This window comes from Oncorhynchus gorbuscha, linkage group LG21 (assembly GCF_021184085.1).
Source record: "Oncorhynchus gorbuscha isolate QuinsamMale2020 ecotype Even-year linkage group LG21, OgorEven_v1.0, whole genome shotgun sequence".
In the NCBI taxonomy this organism is placed as follows: Eukaryota; Metazoa; Chordata; class Actinopteri; order Salmoniformes; family Salmonidae; genus Oncorhynchus; species Oncorhynchus gorbuscha.
The window spans coordinates 15,457,025-15,477,925 of record NC_060193.1 but is presented as its reverse complement, the minus strand read 5'-3'; the positions used below and the strand labels follow the sequence as shown (position 1 = coordinate 15,477,925).

Sequence of the window (20,901 nt, the reverse complement as noted above, 5' to 3'; positions counted from 1 at the left end):
CAATTGGCCATTACCATCCATACGGTGAAGCATGGTGGTGGTGGCAACATCATGCTGTAGGGATGTTTTTCAGCAGCAGGGACTGGGAGACTAGTCCGGATCGAGGGAAAGACTAACAGAGCAAAGTACAGAAAGATCCTTGATGAAAACCTGCTCCAGAGCGCTTAGGACCTCAGACTCACCTTCCAACAGGACAATGCAGGAGTTGCTTAGGGACAAGTCTCTAAATGTCCTTGAGTGGCCCAGCCAGAGCCTGGACTTGAAGCCGATTGAACATCTCTGGAGAAATTTAATATGTTTATGAAACATGTCCTTATCTCCCACTCACGTACACTACATGACCAAAAGTATGTGGACACCCACTTGTCAAACATCTCATTCAAAATCATAAGCATTAAAATGGAGTTGTTCCCCACTTTGCTGCTATAACAGCCTCCACTCTTCTGGGAAAACAGCCTCCACTCTTCTGGGAAGGCTTTCCTCTAGATGTTGGCACATTGCTGCAGGGACTTGTTTCCATTCAGCCACAAGCATTATTGAGGTCGGGCACTGATGTTGGCCGATTAGGCCTGGCTCGCAGTCGGGGTTCTAATTCATCCCAAATGTGTTTGATGGGGTTGAGGTCAGGGCTCTGTGCACGCCAGTCAAGTTCTTTCACACCAATCTCAACAAACCATTTCTGTATGGACTTTGTGCACGGGGGCATTGTCATGCTGAAACTGGAAAGGGCCTTCCCCAAACTGTTGCCACAAAGTTGGAAGCACAGAATCATCTAGAATGTCAATGTATGCTGTAGCATTAAGCTTTCCCTTCACTGGAACTAAGACTAGCCTGAACCATGAAAAACAGCCCCAGACCATTATTCCTCCTCCACCAAACTTTACAGTTGGCACAATACATTCGGGCAGGTAGCGAACATGTTTCCACTTTACACCACCCCAGCCAACGCTTGGCATTGCGCATGGTGATCTTAGGCTTGTGTGCGGCTGCTCGGCCATAGAAACCTGAATCCACTCATTTGAAGGGCTGTCCACATACTTTTGTATTTATAGTCTCTCTTTGAATAGATCCAGTGCTTGACTTGGACTGAAATAGGTGGTGGTACTATTTACATTTAGGGGCAGGAGCTCCACAATACTTTTGAGCTTATATTCAATAAGAGGAAAAGGCGCTGAAGCAATAGAACATTTTCTGTGCCGGTACTCCACTCCGGTGAGCTCCTTCCCACGCCCAGCACCATTGATTAGGTTTCCTTACCACTTATTGGCAATCTGCTTCTGCATGGCAGGCGGTACCAGTGCATCAAGTCTGAAACCAACAGGCTCCTGAACAGCTTCTATCCCCAAGTCATAAGACTGCGAAATAGCTAACATAACTACATGGACTGTCTGAGTTGACCCTTGTATTTTATTCGATTTTCTGCACTGTCTCTATACACACTCACACACCCCAACACACACATAACACGCACACACATTTATACTGACTCTACACAAACGCTCACATACATTCATCATTTACACTGCTGGTACTCTGTTTATCATATATCCTGATGCCTAGTCACCTTACAGCTATACATATCTCCCTCTATCACTCCAGTATCCCTGCACATTGTAAATATGGTATTGGAACTGACCCTGGATATAGCTTCTGACTTTCTCCTGTTCTTATTATTTCTCATTTGTATATATTTTGTGTAGTTTTGTTCTACCTTATGTTATTTTTAGTGTTATATTGATTACTGCATTGTTGGGTTTAGATCTTGCAAGAACGGCATTTCACTGTACTTATGCACGTGACATTAAAGCTTGAAACTGATGTCGTCATGATAACAAGCGGAGCGGTGTAGTGGTGCCTGGAGGAATGGGGTATACTCTCATTTTTCCTCAATGTTTTTAAACGGACCGCCTGGAGGAGGAAAGGCGCACTGTGTGATTTTTTTTAATGAGAAACAGTGACATACCCTCTGAATGACCTAACATGATCAACCCTATATTGGTCTTACAGTCAGGCCAACCCAAGCTGCACTGTGCAGTAGGCCAATAGTAGACCAACTATTGAAACAGATAAACTGCGTCAGAAATTCACCGGTTTCAGATTTTCAAAGTTACTTTTATTTTTTTTTACAGAAAAATAACAAACTTGTATTTTCTAAGAGTCCATAACAATGCTTAAACCACATCAGGAGACCACTTTTGAATTAAGACATTTTTTGGGGGTGGTTACCCTTTAATTCTAGCGTAAGGGCACCTAGCTAGCGCTACTGCTTGGTTAGTGGTGTTTCTGTGGCACATGAGATTGTGTTTGCGAAAGAAATTGCCAATGGGTTGACGCGAATAATCATGATATCATTCTGACAGGTAGGCATAGGCTACTTTCTAGCTAGTTAACATTTAATAGAGATGGTTTTTAGTCAAGCCTTTCCATCTACCAGAAAACGGTTAGGCCTATCATTAGCATCGTTATATTTTTCATGTTCTGTAATTGTTTGAAACCTGGACGTTTTATTTCATATTATGAGGCATGTCTTACCTTGCTCCAAAATCCCACCATTGAGACGTGGAGGCAATGATTTTTTATCTTACTCACATGAGTTCTCCTGTTCTATTAGTTTTCTTTCAACATGCTTTCATTGTCTAGCAGCCAAATGCATTATCCTAATCGTATTAGCAACCGATGATATTTGTTGTGTCTTTATTTCCCGCTTCTTTCTAACAGATTTTTCTATCTGTTCATCAAACCGATTTCGTGTCCGTTGCTCATTTTAGAACAGTTTTCCCGCAAAGGACATTTTGGGACATTCACGCATAGGTCTACTGCCGAGTGTACATGGCTGGTACATTGATGCGCCTAAAATATGAAGAAATAATAGTTTATCAACATTTTAAGTTAAACATTCCGATCTGTTCCACCAGCCGTATTAATTGATACGGGGTATACCTCCACTACTTTGATTCGTATCAGTGAGGATTCCGATGTGAGTATACGCAATGCCCACTTAAAGATAATTGGATATATGGCATATATACCTGCTTATACCCTCCACTACACCACTGAACAAGCTCATTGCAAATGACAATTACGCATAGTGAAATTAATGAAAATAAATCCCACTACAAGCTGGTTCAAATCGCGTGTGTCTGATTATCAAATGACAACACCTGAGTGATTCATATTCTAACCAGACAGTAGACAGACTAGCCTAAAATGGGCGCCACCCCTCCTTTGCAATAGGGCCTAGATCAAAGCGCAGCACGTGCCCAAATCGCATGGTTAGTGCCGACGCGATAGACATAGCCTGTATTATAGACACCATGAACATTCAATAACTCAGTAATAGGCATGGCCTAAGTCTACCTGAAGTAGCCTAGTAGTGTAAGGGGGGGGGGAAGAAGTTAGTCAACATGTGCACAGTGAACATTTCTCAAGGTCGTGTGACGCAACGAAGTTGAGCTCATGTAGGCCTAACCGGTTTTGCATCCTAACATCTTTACTGACGGCGCGATAGTATGTGGAGCCTATAATGGAGAAAGACCGTGAGTCACAAATGTCTACGTCCTAAATGGTACCCTATCACCTACATAAGCTAGTGCACGAGTTTTGACCAGGGCCCATAGGGCTTTGTCGAAAAGTAGGGCACTATGTAGGAAATAGGGTGACATTTGGGATGAACGGCTGGCCTATACTATCAGAAGCTAGTACTAACCTGGGCTGAGCTGATTAACATCCATCCCTTTAGGGGTGGAATTTCCCCACTCATTTGTTTTAGAATGGAGTACTTTTAAAACATCTCAAAACTAAATAGAATACCTCTAAGCATGTCATACTGGAGAAATTCCTTGAATTCATCACTAGTCACACCTCTGAGGACAACATTTTTTAAGTTATCCATATGGTTGCAATCGATGCATGAGCTTGGAGAGAGGTGCCCTATAAGTAAAAAAAAACACAAACAAACATTCACATTGATTGATTAATCAATTTAGTTTTTTGGACTGATAACAAAATACAATTCATTTATATATAGCTTTACCTGAGTGCTAATAATTTCTTAATGGACCAACTTCTAACCTTTTAAAAGCAGAATGTTGAGGGAGGGCTTCTTATTACACTGTTATTATTATGTTCTCATATCTCTCTCTCTCTCTCACTCCCCCTCTCTCTCTCACTCCCCCTCTCCCTCTCTCTCTCACCTCCCTCTCTCTCTCTCCCTCACTTCCCCCCTCTCTCTCACACTCCCCCTCTCTCTCACACTCCCCCTCTCTCACACTCCCCCTCTCTCTCACTCCCCCTCTCTCTCTCACCCCTCTCTCTCTCACCCCCTCTCCCTCTCTCTCTCACCCCCTCTCTCTCTCTCTCACCCCCACCTCTCTCTCTCCCACCCCCCTCTCTCTCCCACCCCCTCTCTCTCTCGCACCCCCTCTCCCTTTCTCTCTCACCCCCCTCTCTCTCGCTCACCCCCTCTCTCACCTCCCTCTCTCTCTCACCCCCTCTCCCTTTCTCTCTCCCTCTCTCTCTATCTCTCTCACCCCCTCTTTCTCTCTCACCCCCTCTCTCTCTCTCTCTCACCCCCCTCTCCTTCTCCCTTTCTCTCTCCTCTCTCTCTCTACCCCCTTCTCCCTCTCTCTCTCTCTCACCCCCTCTCCCTCTCTCTCTTACCCCCTTCTCCCTCTCTCTCTCACCCCCTCTCTCTCTCACCACCCCCCCTCTCTCTCTCCTGCAAAGGAATCGACGCTTCGGCTACGTCTTTAACAAGAGGCGTAGCTCTTTGCTTATGCATTGTGGTACTTGCCTTGGTTGAGAAATTTTTGCTTCCTGCATACACATCCAGGGACAAGTTGAGAGAAAGAAAGAGGGTTCGCTCGCTGTGAAAGCCAGGACATTGACAGTAATGTTACCATCTAGTACAACCAAAATAATAGTTATTCTATAGAGGAGAAGGTTTAACTTTCGATTGCACGGACGAACATTTTTTTTACGCATTCACTAGCCAAACTGTTCACGCACAACGTAGGTTTTGCAACGAAGAGGCAGAGGGAAAAGAAGACAGGCTATTAAACCCGTTCGTTTGAAACCCTTTTTTAGCTAACATACCTCCGTGATGTCGGAGCGAGGAGGGCTCCCGCGGACTGGAGGTGCCCCCTCCCCGCACGTGCAGCCCTCCAAACCGGTCACGATCACCTCGAATCGCCCGGTCCACATGAACCTCTACGCCACCTGGGAAGTGGACCGCTCTTCGCCAAGCTGTGTGCCGAGGTAGGAGCATTCGAGTATGAGGAGATAGTTGCTTTTCTGTCTGTCTGTTGGTTTCTTGTTTGGTCCGTGTTTACACAAAGTAGCACCGTTTGCAGAAGGCATAAAGACGCCCCCTGTATGTGTTTACTTGTGATTTTACTACCAAAAACGCTCTTAAATTCTCTTTAGGTGGTTGACATAGGAGGCATGCATTGTTTTAGGTGTCTGAGCATGATAATGCATTGCCAACCCGCAATCTTGTTGTTGTCTTGTCTTGTTTACCTGGTCTACCCAGACACGTAGCAATCATATATATATATATATATATAGGCTCGTCCACATTCTACTGAAGAGTCTTCTTGATATTCTCTAACAATGTATATTTTATGTACATTCCCCCTCAGGCACATGGTAGGTCTACTACTAGCTCTGTATGTCTCAGTAGGTCGTGGTATTTAGGGGGGAAGTACCATATCAAATGCACCACTGGTCATTCAGGTGACATGGTTTACAGAAGAAAAAACAGTTTTAAAAAACAAACTGTCTGTCTGGATGTATTTCATCCCGCAGCGCAAGGCTTCACCATTTGATTTCGATTCAAATATTGCCGGTGGTCTTAGCAATATTCTACAGTCCTTATCAATTGATGAGGTCGATTTTGCTGTTATAGAATCCTCTTTTTTGAGAGTTTTAGGGGAGTGGGTATTAATCCCATGTAATGGAGCAGTAGAAAGAGTGGCCAGGAAAGCACACACCTAACATCGATCCATGCTTATTATGAACACATTCTCAAGATCCCTCTTTGTGTGTGTGTGTGTGTGTGTGTGTGTGTGTGTGTGTGTGTGTGTGTGTGTGTGTGTGTGTGTGTGTGTGTGTGTGTGTGTGTGTGTGTGTGTGTGTGTGTGTGTGTGTGTGTGTGTGTGTGTGTGTGTGTGTGTGTGTGTGTGTGTGTGTGTGTGTGCGCGCGCGTGTGTGTGTAGTTTAGAGGCCACTGTCTGCATCTTTCTTTCTCTATCTTTCTATATTTTCATTCCCTCTCTCTCTGCTGTACTACAGTTTCTTATGCTATATGACACTTGATGTGCTCATTGGTATGTGTGTGTGTTTAAACATCTACCCTACCCCCTTCTCAATGGCCATATACAGCTCGTACAGAACTACACTGTCCTAGTAACATAACATTGGCCGATAGAAGGTTCACAGTGTGGACTAGAGGTAATGCTGCAACTTCTGGAACAGGTGTTAAAGTAGTTTGGAACGTACCGTAACCTCCCAGCTAGAAATGTCGCCGTTGGAGCCATCCATTTGGGACCTTTTGTATAGTTCAATCGGTTCCCATGTTGTCAAGCGGGCGGTTACGTGTGTTGGCGTAGCTCTTTGCTCATGCATGGTGCTACTTGCCTTGGTTGAGACGTTTTTGCTTCCTGCATACACATCCAGAGACAAGTTGAGAGAAAGAAAGAGGGAGGTAGAGGACCCTGGTTCAAGCCCAGTCACAAGCAAGTTGAGGGAGGCAATGTTACATGCTAAGCTAGCACACTGACCCTGGCTATATCGGCATAGGTTTGTTACATGCTAAGCTAGCACACTGACCCTGGCTATATCGGCATAGGTTTGTTACATGCTAAGCTAGCACACTGACCCTGGCTATATCGGCATAGGTTTGTTACATGCTAAGCTAGCACACTGACCCTGGCTATATCGGCATAGGTTTGTTATATCACACTGACCCTGCTATAGGTTTGTTACATGCTAAGCTAGCACACTGACCCTGGCTATATCGGCATAGGTTTGTTACATGCTAAGCTAGCACACTGACCCTGGCTATATCGGCATAGGTTCAAATCCGTTGACACAACCTCTCTCTATCTTTCCCCACGGTCATTCTCTCTCGCTATCTGTTCAATAAAACCTGGAAATCCCTTAAAATATATATCTAAAAAAGAAGAATCATAGTAACTTCATTACCATACAATAACCATATCATAACCGTAGTGCAGAAACACTGATACCGAGATGCCAGTGCATGAGACAGGACTGGTAAAAGCGTCATCACATTGGGCTTTAGTACGGTGCTTTCTAATGATCCTTTTCAAAAAGCGTTAGAGCTTTGTTCATCTAGAACTAAAGCCTTTGAGTGTGCTCTGACGGTGTGCATTTCAGTATTTTTGTCAGGTGCTTTTTCGGGTTAAGTGTGTAGATGAGTTGTTCTCTAAAATATCCCGTCTGTGTCCTTACTCTGTCACTTTGACGTCCTGTCTCGGATTATTACAAAGGCTAGAGAAGATCTCGGTTGTTTTGGGAGGTTTGTTGACTATTTCATATTTCAGTGCATAGTGATGTCACCGTGCTGCATCTGCACAGTTTCATGCTTTAGCAGGTCGTGGTCCATCACCCCTTCTTCCATTTCACTGCACAGAAACAGACCGGGAAGCAGAACTCTGAGAAATACACCCCTTCTTTCTTTCTTTCTTTCTTTCTTTCTTTCTTTCTTTCTTTCTTTCTTCCCTCCTTCTTTTCATTCTCTCTTTCCATGAGGCAATCACTGATCTGACGCAATGCAGCCTAGATCGTTAGACCGTGCTAGAGAATCCTGAGTTTCACCTGTCCAATCTTGTCAAATATGCAGGGGTGGAAGTAGAATTAATTTCTTTCTTGTACGGGACCTCCTTTATGTCCTTAAAAAAATGTATGGGCTTGTCATAGTTTTCCATATAGAATCCCTATTCATTCAATAGGATCTCTGTGGGCCTTGTTATAAATATGTGTTATTTAACTTTTTTTTAAATGTATTAGCTTTTACTGTGGCATAAACACAACCCTCATCGGATTGTCTAACAATCACTTCAAAGGGTTCCTTTACCAGGCCATGAGGCCAGAATTGTCATTAGGCCAGATTTTATGCGTCCACTGCAGTCCGCGTGCGCCTCGGTGTCGGCCACTCGTCTCTGCCTTGGTGTTCTCATCGAACCACATCGCATTTTGGAGCGCAGGCTTTACCACCAGTTTTCAAGTCCATTCCCTCGTTTTTTCAATGCCTCTGACATATTCAAAAGTTATCTAATAGCCTACAGTTTTCTTCACATTTTGTTTGAATTATTGTGAATGGCTCATGTTTTACCGGTACGGCGTAACCCCCGCAATTTATTTAGCTGGGATGCCGTTCTGAAACAGACCGCCTTACTTTCACCCCTGGAGATATGGGAGGAGGTAAGAGCCATCACTTGTGTCTCAAGATAGGCCCAGGCTGTCTTGTCATTGTGATTGGTGCAGAAAACTGGATCATGAATTTCCTCACTGTAGAGGTTTGTAGCTGTAACCTCTTCCTGTTCCTGTCTACCCACAATTTGCGTGTTGTTTGCATTGACTAAAAGTGCCTCTGTGAGGTCAGTTCCAGAGTCAGCCTTTATTGCCACTTTACCATAGTGAACTATGCTGAAGGGGGAACTAAACTGGTCCTTGATCAGTATACACTACAGTAACCTACTTTCTCCAATTTACCATGTTTCTGCAGCGTCACAATCATCACCAGCGCTTGTCACCAACCATCTCATTTCACAGCCTTTTCACCTCATTGACTTTCTTCAAACTCACACCCTGCGGGGAGGTGAAACAACATCTATTTTATTCCCAAACCAAATAATCCCAGTGACAGAAATAGCCTACCCTTCCTGCAATGTGTTTCAGCTGATCACCACCAAACCTTAAATGTAGCTGTTAATATAGCTCTGCTGTATGTGGCATTGAAATAATGAAACATTCCCATTACTAAGCGTGTTAGTCAGTTGTTGGAGTCAGTTCCAAATTACACCCTTTTCCCTACATAGCGTACTACTTTTTAACAGCCCTATGGGCCCTGGTCAAAAGTAGTGCACTATATAGGGTACCACGTGGGACGCAGGCTGAGAGTTGACATAAGGGGATGGTTGGGATTCCTGCTCCTGCCGACTGAGTTGTTGAAGCACAAGGCCCTGGCATGTACCAAGGGAAATTCCTGTGACTCCAGACCAGAGGACTGGAACGGAACGGAAGGTTGGATGAGTTTTACTGCTGAGCTGTAGTCAACTCTGTCCCTCGTCGTAGCTGGGGCTGGAGCTGAGGTCTGTAGCTGGGGCTGGAGCTGAGGTCTGTAGCTGGGGCTGGAGCTGAGGTCTGTAGCTGGGTCTGGAGCTGAGGTCTGTAGCTGAGGTCTGTAGCTGAGGTCTGTAGCTGGGTCTGTAGCTGAGGTCTGTAGCTGAGGTCTGTAGCTGGGGCTGGCTGAGGTCTGAGCTGTCTGGAGCTGGGGCTGGAGCTGAGGTCTGTAGCTGGGGCTGGAGCTGAGGTCTGTAGCTGGGGCTGGAGCTGAGGTCTGTAGCTGGGGCTGGAGCTGAGGTCTGTAGCTGGGGCTGGAGCTGAGGTCTGGAGCTGAGGTCTGGAGCTGGGGCTGGAGCTGAGGTCTGGAGCTGAGGTCTGGAGCTGGGTCTGGAGCTGGGTCTGGAGCTGGTCTGGAGCTGAGGTCTGGAGCTGGGTCTGGAGCTGAGGTCTGGAGCTGGGGCTGGAGCTGGGGCTGGAGCTGAGGTCTGTAGCTGGGGCTGGAGCTGAGGTCTGTAGCTGGGGTCTGTAGCTGGGGCTGTAGCTGGGGCTGGAGCTGAGGTCTGGAGCTGGGGCTGGAGCTGAGGTCTGTAGCTGGGGCTGGAGCTGAGGTCTGTAGCTGGGGCTGGAGCTGAGGTCTGTAGCTGGGGCTGGAGCTGAGGTCTGTAGCTGGGGCTGGAGCTGAGGTCTGTAGCTGGGGCTGGAGCTGAGGTCTGTAACTGGGGCTGACGTCTGTAGCTGGGGCCGAGGTCTGTAGCTGGGGCTGGAGCTGAGGTCTGTAGCTGGGGCCTGTAGCTGGGGCTGAGGTCTGTAGCTGGGGCCTGTAGCTGGGGCTGAGGTCTGTAGCTGGGGCCTGTATCTGGGGCTGAGGTCTGGAGCTGGGGCTGGAGCTGAGGTCTGGAGCTGGGGTCTGTAGCTGGGGTCTGTAGCTGGGGTCGGAGCTGGGTCTGGAGCTGGGACTAGAGCTGGGTCTGTAGCTAGGGTCTGGAGCTAGAGCTGGGGCTAGAGCTGGGTCTGGAGCTGGGGCTAGAGCTGGGGCTAGAGCTGGGTCTGGAGCTGGGATTGGACCTGGGTCTGGAGCTGGGACTAGAGCTAGGTCTGGAGCTGGGTATGGAGCTGGGTATGAAGCTGGGTATGTAGCTGGGGCCTGGAGCTGTGGGTGGGTCTTGGGTAGTTAGCCTGGGTTGTCACTGTGTATGACGAGTGATACAGTAGCCATGTCCGATTCAAAACTGTTTCTCTAGCATGAGGCAGCTTGATGTACAGGTACCCAGCTGGAAAAGATGCTATTGCAGTGATATCCACACCTGAAGCGGTGTCAATGACAAATACTAGCTGAATTAAGTAATATCATATGCTGCTGCTCCCCTGTGCTTTAATCAACCTGCACCACACCAGTGGGGACACAATAGGGTGTCGGCTACACTTGACCACATAGTCAGCTCCTGCCTAGCCCTGCCCTCAACACACACACACACACACACACACACACACACACACACACACACACACACACACACACACACACACACACACACACACACACACACACACACACACACACACACACACACACACACACACACACACACACACACACACACACACACACACACACACACAACTGATTAAGAAGGACTGGCGCTCTGCTCGGGGCACTGCTCGCTCTTCCGCTCAGATGAATGGCAGAGAGGTCTGATGTTTCACTTCGCGCTCCACTGTCATTCTCTTCCTTCCTTCATCCTCTACTCTTCTCTCCTTCGTCCTCTACTCTCTCCTTCGTCCTCTACTCTTCTCTTCTTCATCCTCTACTCTTCTCTCCTTCATCCTCTACTCTTCTCTCCTTCATCCTCTACTCTTCTCTCCTTCGTCCTCTACTCTTCTCCTCTTCATCCTCTACTCTTCTCTCCTTCATCCTCTACTCTTCTCTTCTTCATCCTCTACTCTTCTCTCCTTCATCCTCTACTCTTCTCTCCTTCATCCCTCTACTCTTCTGTCCTTCATCATCTACTCTTCTCTTCTTCATCCTCTACTCTTCTCTCCTTCATCCTCTACTCTTCTCTCCTTCATCATCTACTCTTCTCTTCTTCATCCTCTACTCTTCTCTCCTTCATCATCTACACTTCTCCTCTTCATCCTCTACTCTTCTCTCCTTCATCCTCTACTCTTCTCTCCTTCATCCTCTACTCTTCTCTCCTTCATTCTCTACTCTTCTCTCCTTCATCCTCTACTCTTCTCTCCTTCATCCTCTACTCTTCTCTCCTTCGTCCTCTACTCTTCTCTCCTTCATCCTCTACTCTTCTCTCCTTCATCCTCTACTCGTCTCTCCTTAATCCTCTACTCTTCTCTCCTTCATCCTCTACTCTCCTTCATCCTCTACTCGTCTCTCCTTCATCCTCTACGCTTCTCTCCTTCATCCTCTTCTCTCCTTTATCCTCTACTCTTCACTCCTTCATCTTCTCTCCTTCATCCTCTACTCTCCTTCATCCTCTACTCTTCTCTTCACCATCCTCTACTCTTCTCTTTAAAGTGTACACTCATTCCCTTCCCTCCTAATGGCTAAAGCTTTTATGGGTAGTGAGCAAGTGTACTCTCCTAGGATAAGGTTAGAGAATGGGACTGTATCTCTACTCGGTGTGGTTTGGCGCTGGTGAACAGTAGACGTGATAGGAGACTGTCTGGTTGAGTTTATATCATGTAGATGGTAATGCTGCTGTATGCTGAGATCACTGTTTCCGTTGGGGAAATGTGTCGCCAGTCATTTGACCGGCAGCATTTTAATTTGCCAGACATTTGAGAAATGTACCGGAGCCATATGTGTTGGGTGCGTAACCTCACTAGGACGTCCACCCACGGTGCTCAGAATGACACAAATCACATTTCCATTATGGATTGGTATTAACAGAAACATGCTCGTCCAGGACGCCACGACTGATGCTCACTTTGAACATGTACTTTCCCCCAGCCAACAAGAAGAGTAATGAACAGCAAAATCACTAGGTTGTTATTTCAATCTACTGTCCCCCGTTTTAGAAAAATCTACCTATTGTATTGTATTGTATTGTATTTGTATTTATTATGGATACCCATTAGTTCCTGACAAGGCAGCAGCTACTCTTCCTGGGGTCCAGCTAAATTAAGGCAGTTTATACAATTTTAAAAACATTACAACACATTCACAGATTTCACAACACACTGTGTGCCCTCAGGCCCCTACTCCACCACAACCACATATCTACAGTACTAAATCCATGTATATTTATAGTGCGTATGTTATTGTGTGTGTCTGTCTGTGCCAATGTTTGTGTTGCTTCACAGTCCCCACTGTTCCATAAGGTGTTTATTTCTACGTTTTTTAAATCTCATTTTACTGTTTGCGTCAGTTACTTAATGTGGAATAGAGTTCCATGTCATCATGGCTCTATGTAGTACTGTGTGCCTCCCATAGTCTGTCTGGACTTGGGGACTGTGAAGAGACCTCTTGTGGCATGTCTTGTGGGGTATGCATGAGTGTCCGAGCTGTGTGCCAGTAGTTTAGACAGACAGCTCGGTGCATTCAACATGTCAATACCGCTCATATATAAAAGTAGTGATGAAGTCAGTCTGTCCTCCACTTTGAGCCATGAGAGATTGACATGACTATCACTAATATTAGCTCTCCGTGTACTTTTAGGACCAGCCGTGCTGCCCTGTTCTGAGCCAACTGCAATTTTCCCAAGTCCCTCTTTGTGGCACCTGAACACACTACTGAACAGTAGTCCAGGTGTGACTAAACCAGGGCCTGTAGGACCTGCCTTGTTGATAGTGTTGTTAAGAAGGCAGAGCAGTGCTTTATTGTGGACAGACTTCTCCCCATCTTAGCTACTGTTGTATCAATATGTTTTGACCATGACAGTTTACAATCTAGTGTTACTCCAAGCAGTTTAGTCACCTCAACTTGCTCAATTTCCACATTATTTATTACAAGATTTAGTTAAGTAGTTAGTGAGTGTTTTGTCCCAAATACAATGCTTTTAGTTTTAGAAATATTTAGTACTAACTTTGAAACTAACTGCAGCTCTTTGTTGAGTGTTGCAGTCATTTCAGTCACTGTAGTAGCTGACGTGTATAACGTTGGTCAGCTTTTCGACAAAGAAACAGCCTTATTCCAAACAGACTGGGACAGTTGTGGGCCATTCATACAAATTCATACAACCTGTAGGCCTAGGATACATATTAAATGTAAAAAATACATGTTAAAAAGCAATGAGTCTGATGCAACCGATCAGAACGTTCAGCTTAAAATGGTGATAAACTATTATTTCTTCACATTATAAGCGCAGCAATGTGCACAAGGCAGTAGACTAGACAGGAATGTTGGTTCCGTGATGCACATAGCGGGAAAACACTGTTGTCAAAAGGGCACTGCACATGCCAGTGGTTTCATGTGACGGAGATTCAAATATATGTTAGAAATTTAGGGGAGATCTAATATGCAACAACTAACATGGGTTTGCCTCCACGGAAAAGGTCTAATTTTGGCTAGGCTATTTTGAAGCAAGGTAAAACACGCCTCAAAATATGGAGTAAAACATTCAGGTTCCAAACAATTAAGTACACTATATATACAAAAGTATGTAGACACCCCCTCAAATGAGTGGAACCACACCTGTTGCTGACAGCACACAGCCATGCAATCTTCATAGACAAACATTGGCAGTAGAATGACCTTACTGAAGAACTCAGTGACTTTCAGTGTGGCACCGTCATATAATGCCACTTTTCCAACAAGTCAGTTTATCTAATTTCTTCCCTGCTAGAGCTTCTCTGAATAACTGTAAGTTCTGTTATTGTGAAGTGGAAATGTCTAGGAGCAACAACGGCTCAGCCACAAAGTGGTAGGCCACACAAGCTCACAGAACGGGACCGCCGAGTGCTGAAGCATGTAGCGCGTAAAACTTGTTTGTCCTCGGTTGCAACACTCACTACCGAGTTCCAAACTGCCCCTGGACGCAACGTCAGCACAATAACTGTTTGTCGAGATCTTAATGAAATGGGTTTCACACAAGCCTAAGATCACCATGTGCAATGCCATGCGTTGACTGGAGTGGTGTAAAGCTTTGGACTTGTTCTCTGAAGTGATGAATCACGCTTAAACATCTGGCAGTTCGACGGACAAATCTAGGTTTGGCGGAAGCCAGGAGAACGCTACCCGACAGAATGCATAGTGCAAACTGTAAACTTTAGTGGAGGAGGAATAATGGTCTGGGGCTGGTTTTCATGGCTTGGCCCATTAGCTCCAGTGAAGGGAAATCTTAACGCTACAGCATACATTTACATTCTAGATGATTCCAATGTTGTGGCAAAAGTTTGGGGAAGGCCCTTTCCTGTTTCAGCATGACAATGCCCCCATGCACAATCAGTGTGGAAGAACTTGACTAGCCTGCACAGAGCCCTGACCTCAACCCCATCGAACACCATTGAGATGAATTGGAATGCTGACTGCGAGCCAGGCCTAATCGACCAACATCAGTGCCCGACCTCACTAATGCTCTTGTGGCTAAATGGAAGCAAGTCCCGTAGTAATGTTCCAACAAGCCTTCCCAGAAGAGTGGAGGCTGTTACAGCAGCAAAGTGGGAACCAACTCCACATTAATGCCCATGATTTTGTAATGAGTTGTTCAATGGCCATGTAGTGTATATGTTTTCAAAATGCATACTGCCTCCAGCTCATACTGCCTCCACCTCATACTGCCTGCCTCCACCTCATACTGCCTGCCTCCAGCTCATGCTGCCTCCACCTCATACTGCCTGCCTCCACCTCATACTGCCTGCCTCCAGCTCATGCTGCCTCCACCTCATACTGCCAGCCTCCAGCTCATGCTGCCTCCACCTCATACTGCCTGCCTCCACCTCATACTTCCTGCCTCCAGCTCATGCTGCCTCCACCTCATACTTCCTGCCTCCAGCTCATGCTGCCTCCACCTCATACTGCCAGCCTCCAGCTCATGCTGCCTCCACCTCATACTTCCTGCCTCCAGCTCATGCTGCCTCCACCTCATACTGCCTGCCTCCAGCTCATGCTGCCTCCACCTCATACTGCCTGCCTCCAGCTCATGCTGCCTCCACCTCATACTGCCTGCCTCCAGCTCATGCTGCCTCCACCTCATACTGCCTGCCTCCAGCTCATTGTAAAGTGGTGTGTGATGTGCTGATGCATTTCCTGTTTGAGATGCTTTGACAGCAGCTCTTGCTGTCAGACAGATTTTCCGCTCAAAGGCTCTGTAATCGTGTGATAAATATGATACAGTTGAAGTCAGAAGTTCACATACACTTAGGTTGGAGTCATTAAAACTCGTTTTTCAACCACTCCACACATTTCTTGTTAACAAAACTATAGTTTTGGCAATTCTGTTAGGACATCTACTTTGTGCATGACACAAGTCATTTTTCCAACAATTGTTTACAGACAGATTATTTCACTTATAATTAACTGTATCACAATTCCAGTGGGTTAGGGTTAGAGGTTTACATACACTAAGTTGACTGTGCCTTTAAAAAGCTTGGAAAATTCCAGAAAATGATGTCATGGCTTTAAAAGCTTCTGATAGGCTAATTGACATAATTTGAGTCAATTGGAGGTGTACCTGTGGATGTATTTCAAGACCCACCTTCAAACTCAGTGCCTCTTTGCTTGACATCATGGAAAAATCCAAATAAATCAGCCAAGACCTCAGAAAAATAAATTGTAGACCTCCACAAGTCTGGTTCAACCTTGGGAGCAATTTCCAAATGCTTGAAGGTACCACATTCATCTGTACAAACAATAGTACACAAGTATAAAAGCCATAGGACCACAACGCCGTCATAACGCTCAGGAAGGCGACGTGTTCTGTCTCTTAGAGATGAACATACTTTGGTGCGAAAAGTGCAAATCAATCCCTTAACAACAGCAGAGGACCTTGTGAAGATGCTGGAGGAAACGGGTACAAAAGTATCTACATCCACAGTAAAAAAAAAAAGAGTCCTATATCAACATAATCTGAAAGGCCGCTCAGCAAGGAAGAAGCCACTGCTCCAAAACCGCCATTAAAACAATCCAGACTACAGTTTGCAACTGCATATGGTGGGGACAAAGATACTACTTTTTGGATAAATGTCCTCTGGTCTGATGAAACAAAAATAGAACCGTTTGGCGATAATTACCATTGTTATGTTTGGAGGAAAAAGGGGGAGGCTTGCAAGCCGAAGAACACCATCCCAACCATGAAGCAGGGGGGTGGCAGCATCATGTTGTGGGGGTGCTTTGCTGCAGGAGGGACTGCTGCACTTCACAAAATAGATGGCATCATGAGGGGGGGAAATGATGTGGATATATTGAAGCAACATCTCAAGACATCAGTCAGGAAGTTAAAGCTTGGTCGCAAATGGGTCTTCCAAATGGACAATGACCCCAAGCATACTTCCAAAGTAGTGGCAATATGGCTTAAGGATAACAAAGTCAAGTTATTAGAGTGGCCATCACAAAGCCCTGACCTCAATCCTATAGAACATTTGTGGGCAGAACTGAAAAAGCGTGTGCGAGCAAGGAGGCCTACAAACCTGACTCAGTTACACCAGCTCTGTCAGGAGGAATGGGCCAAAATTCACCCAACTTATTGAGGGAAGCTTGTAGAAGGGTACCCGAAACGTTTTACCCAAGTTAAACAATTTAAAGGCAATGCTACCAAATACTAATTGGGTGTATGTAAACTAAATAGTGTGATGAAATAAATAAAAGCTGAAATAAATAATTATCTCTACTATTATTCTGACATTTCACATTCCTAAAATAAAGTGGTGATCCGAACTGTCACGTTCTGACCTTTATTTCCTTTCTTTGTCTTTATTCAGTATGGTCAGGGCGTGAGTTGGGGTGGGCAGTCTATGTTTGTTTTTCTATGTTTGGTTTCTGTTTCGGCCTAGTATGGTTCTCAATCAGAGGCAGGTGTCGTTAGTCTAACGAAGAGGAGGAAATCTGCCGTTACAAACTGACCTAAAACAGGGATTTTTAACTAGGATTAAATGTCAGGAATTGTGAAACACTGAGTTTAAATGTATTTGGCTAAGGTGTATGGAAACTTCCAACTTCAACTGTACATAAAGAATATACTGTACACAGGTGTCAATTTAATTATTCCGCTAAATTATGCAAATGATCTATAGACTGAAAAACATGACCAGTCAAATATATTTCCATCGACTGGTATTTCCAAATGAATATGCAGAAAAAGCATTATTTCGTAATGGGACTTCTTCTCCTGGACAATTGACCTGCGCCAATTTTATTAATCAGCCTTTAAAAATACAAATAAAACAGTCCAAAAGCCAGCTATTACCGGCTAATGGTAACCCTGGCTGAGTTGTAGGGTTGTTAATGTAGAGGTTTTTGTGGTGGATTGCTTTTGTTCCTGTCCTCACCAGATCTGTGTGTGTGTGTGTGTTCAGTTCATTGCTTCTGAAAGAGATCTCATTACTGTGGAATCCTATCCTCTCATCTGGCAGAGGCCCACAACTGGGTGTTGTGTGTGTGTGTGTGTGTGTGTGTGTGTGTGTGTGTGTGTGTGTGTGTGTGTGTGTGTGTGTGTGTGTGTGTGTGTGTGTGTGTGTGTGTGTGTGTGTGTGTGTGTGTGTGTGTGTGTGTGTGTGTGTGTGTGTGTGTGTGTGTGATACAGTTACAGGACATACAACAGTACTCTGTGAGAGAGTCCAGTATAATAAATGTTCATTACTAACACTGACTCACAGCAAAGTTGAAACACTGTGATACGGTCAGTCGGTCACATTATACACACTACCAGTCAAACGTTTGGACACATCTACTCATTCAAGGGTCTATTCATTGGAGAATAATAGTGAAGACATCAAAACATCTAAACTATATGGAATCATGTAGTAACCAAAAAAGTGTTAAACAAATCAAAATATATTTTAGATTCTTCAAATAGCCACCCTTTGCTTTGATGACAGCGTTGCACACTCTTGGCATTATCTCAACCAGCTTCACCTGGAATGCTTTTCCAACTGTCTTGAAGGAGTTCCCACATATGCTGAGCACTCATTGCCTGCTTTTCCTTCACTCTGCAGTCCAACTCATCCCAAACCATCTCAGTTGGGTTGAGATCAGGTGACTGTGGAGGCCAGGTCATCTGATGCAGCACCCCATCACTCTCCTTCTTGGCCAATAGCCCTTACACAGCCTGGAGGTGTGGTTTGAGTCATTATCCTGTTGAAAAATAAATTGTAGTCCCACTAAGCGCAAACCAGATGGGATGTCGGATCGCTGCAGAATGCTGTGGTAGCCATGCTGGTTAAGTGTGCCTCGAATTCTAAATAAATCGCTGACAGTGTCACCAGCAAAGCATCCCCACACTATAACACCTCCTCCATGTTTTACGGTGGGAACCACACATGCAGAGTTCATCCGTTCACCTACTCTGCGTCTCACAAAGACACCAAAAACCAAAAATCTCAAAATTGGACTCATCAGACCAAAGGACAGATTTCCACCAGTCTATTGTCCATTGCTTGTGTTTCTTTGTCCAAGCAAGTCTCTTCTTCTTGGTGTCCTTTAGTAGTGGTTTCTTTGTAGCAAATCGACCATGAAGGCCTGATTCACACAGTCCCCTCTGAACAGTAGATGTTGAGATGTGTCTGTTAAAAGAAAAAATGTACTTGAACTCTGTGAAGCATTTATTTGGACTACAATTTCTGTCGCTGGTAACTCTAATGAACTTATCCTCTGCAGCAGAGGTATCTCTCGGTCTTCCATTCCTGTGGCGGTCCTCATGAGAGCCAGTTTCATCATAGCGCTTGGTTTGCCGTTGAAGAAACTTACATATTGACTGTCTTAAAGTAATGATGGACTGTCGTTTCTCTTTGCTTATTTGAGCTGTTCTTGCCACAATATCGATTTGGTATTTTACCAAATAGGGCTATCTTCTGTATACCCCCCTACCTTGTCACAACATAACTGATTGGCTCAAATGCATTAAGAAGGGCAGAAATTCCACAAATGAACTTTTAACAAGGCACACCTGTTAATTGAAATGCATTCCAGGTGACTACCTCATGAAGCTAGTTGAGAGAATGCCAAGAGTGTGCAAAGCTGTCATCAAGGCAAGGATAGAATAACCAACACACACACACACACAAGGCTGGTCACACTATATGCCATCCTCTCATAGTGTAGCTCTAAACAGGATTAGACGGGTGCTCTGGACATTAATCTCTAATCGCTTTAATGAAAGGCCAGGAAGTGTGTGTGCGTGATAGCCTAGCGTTTATAGCGTTCGAATAACCAAGCCGGCAAGGTGAAAAATCTGTTGATGTGCCCTTGAGCAAGGCACTTAACCCTAATTTGCTCCAGGGGCACTGTACTACTATGGCTGATTCTGTAAAACCTTTCACTGCACCTCTCCGGAGTATGTGACAATAAAACATATATTTTTAAAATATTTTTTAAATTAACACCAGACTGAGAGATGACAATAGCTCCCTTGTTAATCCCACCTTGACTCACTCAACAAAACAGCACGAGGACCAGACACAGTCTTATTGACATACATACAGAACAACACACACATCCTCTCTCAATTCAATTTCAATTCAGGGCTTTATTGGCATGGGAAACATGTTTACATTGCCAAAGCAAGTGAAATAGATAAACAAAAGTTTATTAAACAATAACAAATTGACAGTAAACATTACTCTCTCAATTCAAAGGGCTTTATTTGCATGGGAAACATACAGTGGGGAGAACAAGTATATGATCCACTGCCGATTTAGCAGGTTTTCCTACTTACAAAGCATGTAGAGGTCTGTAATTTTTATCATAGGTACACTTCAACTGTGAGAGACAGAATCTAAAACAAAAATTCAGAAAATCACATCGTATGATTTTTAAGTAATTAATTTGTATTTTATTGCATGACATAAGTATTTGATCACCTACCAACCAGTAAGAATTCCAGCTCTCACAGAACTGTTAGTTTTTCTTTAAGAATACAATGTGATTTTCTGGATTTTTGTTTTAGATCCCGCCTCTCATAGATGAAGTGTACCTATGATAAAAAACATTACAGACCTCTACATGCTTTGTAAGTAGGAAACACTGCCGATTTTGCAGGTTATCAAATACTTGTTCTCCCCACTGTATGTTTACATTGCCGGAGCAAGTGAAATAGATAATAAACAAAAGTGAAAGAAATAATCAAAAATGAACTGTAAAATTTAAACTCTCAAAAGTTTCAAATGAGTAGAGACATTGAAAATGTCATTATGTACACATAGTTGAAGTACAAGAGGGAAACCGAATTAACATAAATATCGGTTGTATTTACAATGGTGTTTGTTCTTCACTGGTTGCACTTTTGTTGTGGCAACCGGTTACAAATATTGCTGCTGTGATGGAACACTGTTGTAATTCACCCAATCGATAGTGCATTCGGAAAGTATTCAGAACCCTTGACTTATTTCATATATTGTTACGTTACAGCCTTATTCTAAAATGTAATACATGTTTTCCCCACATCAATCTACACACAATCCCCCATAATAACAAAGCAAAAACAGGTT

The 20,901-nt window shown here is 44.6% G+C and overlaps 1 long non-coding RNA gene across 1 annotated transcript in view; it reads left to right on the top strand.

The window, feature by feature from the left end:
- Positions 1-4,769: 4,769 nt before the first annotated feature.
- Positions 4,770-20,901, top strand: part of LOC124008251 — a 58,620-nt gene continuing 42,488 nt past the window's right edge. The window contains exon 1 of the long non-coding RNA XR_006834071.1: positions 4,770-5,256. This is a non-coding gene — a long non-coding RNA (uncharacterized LOC124008251). The remainder of the gene's footprint in view (positions 5,257-20,901) is intronic.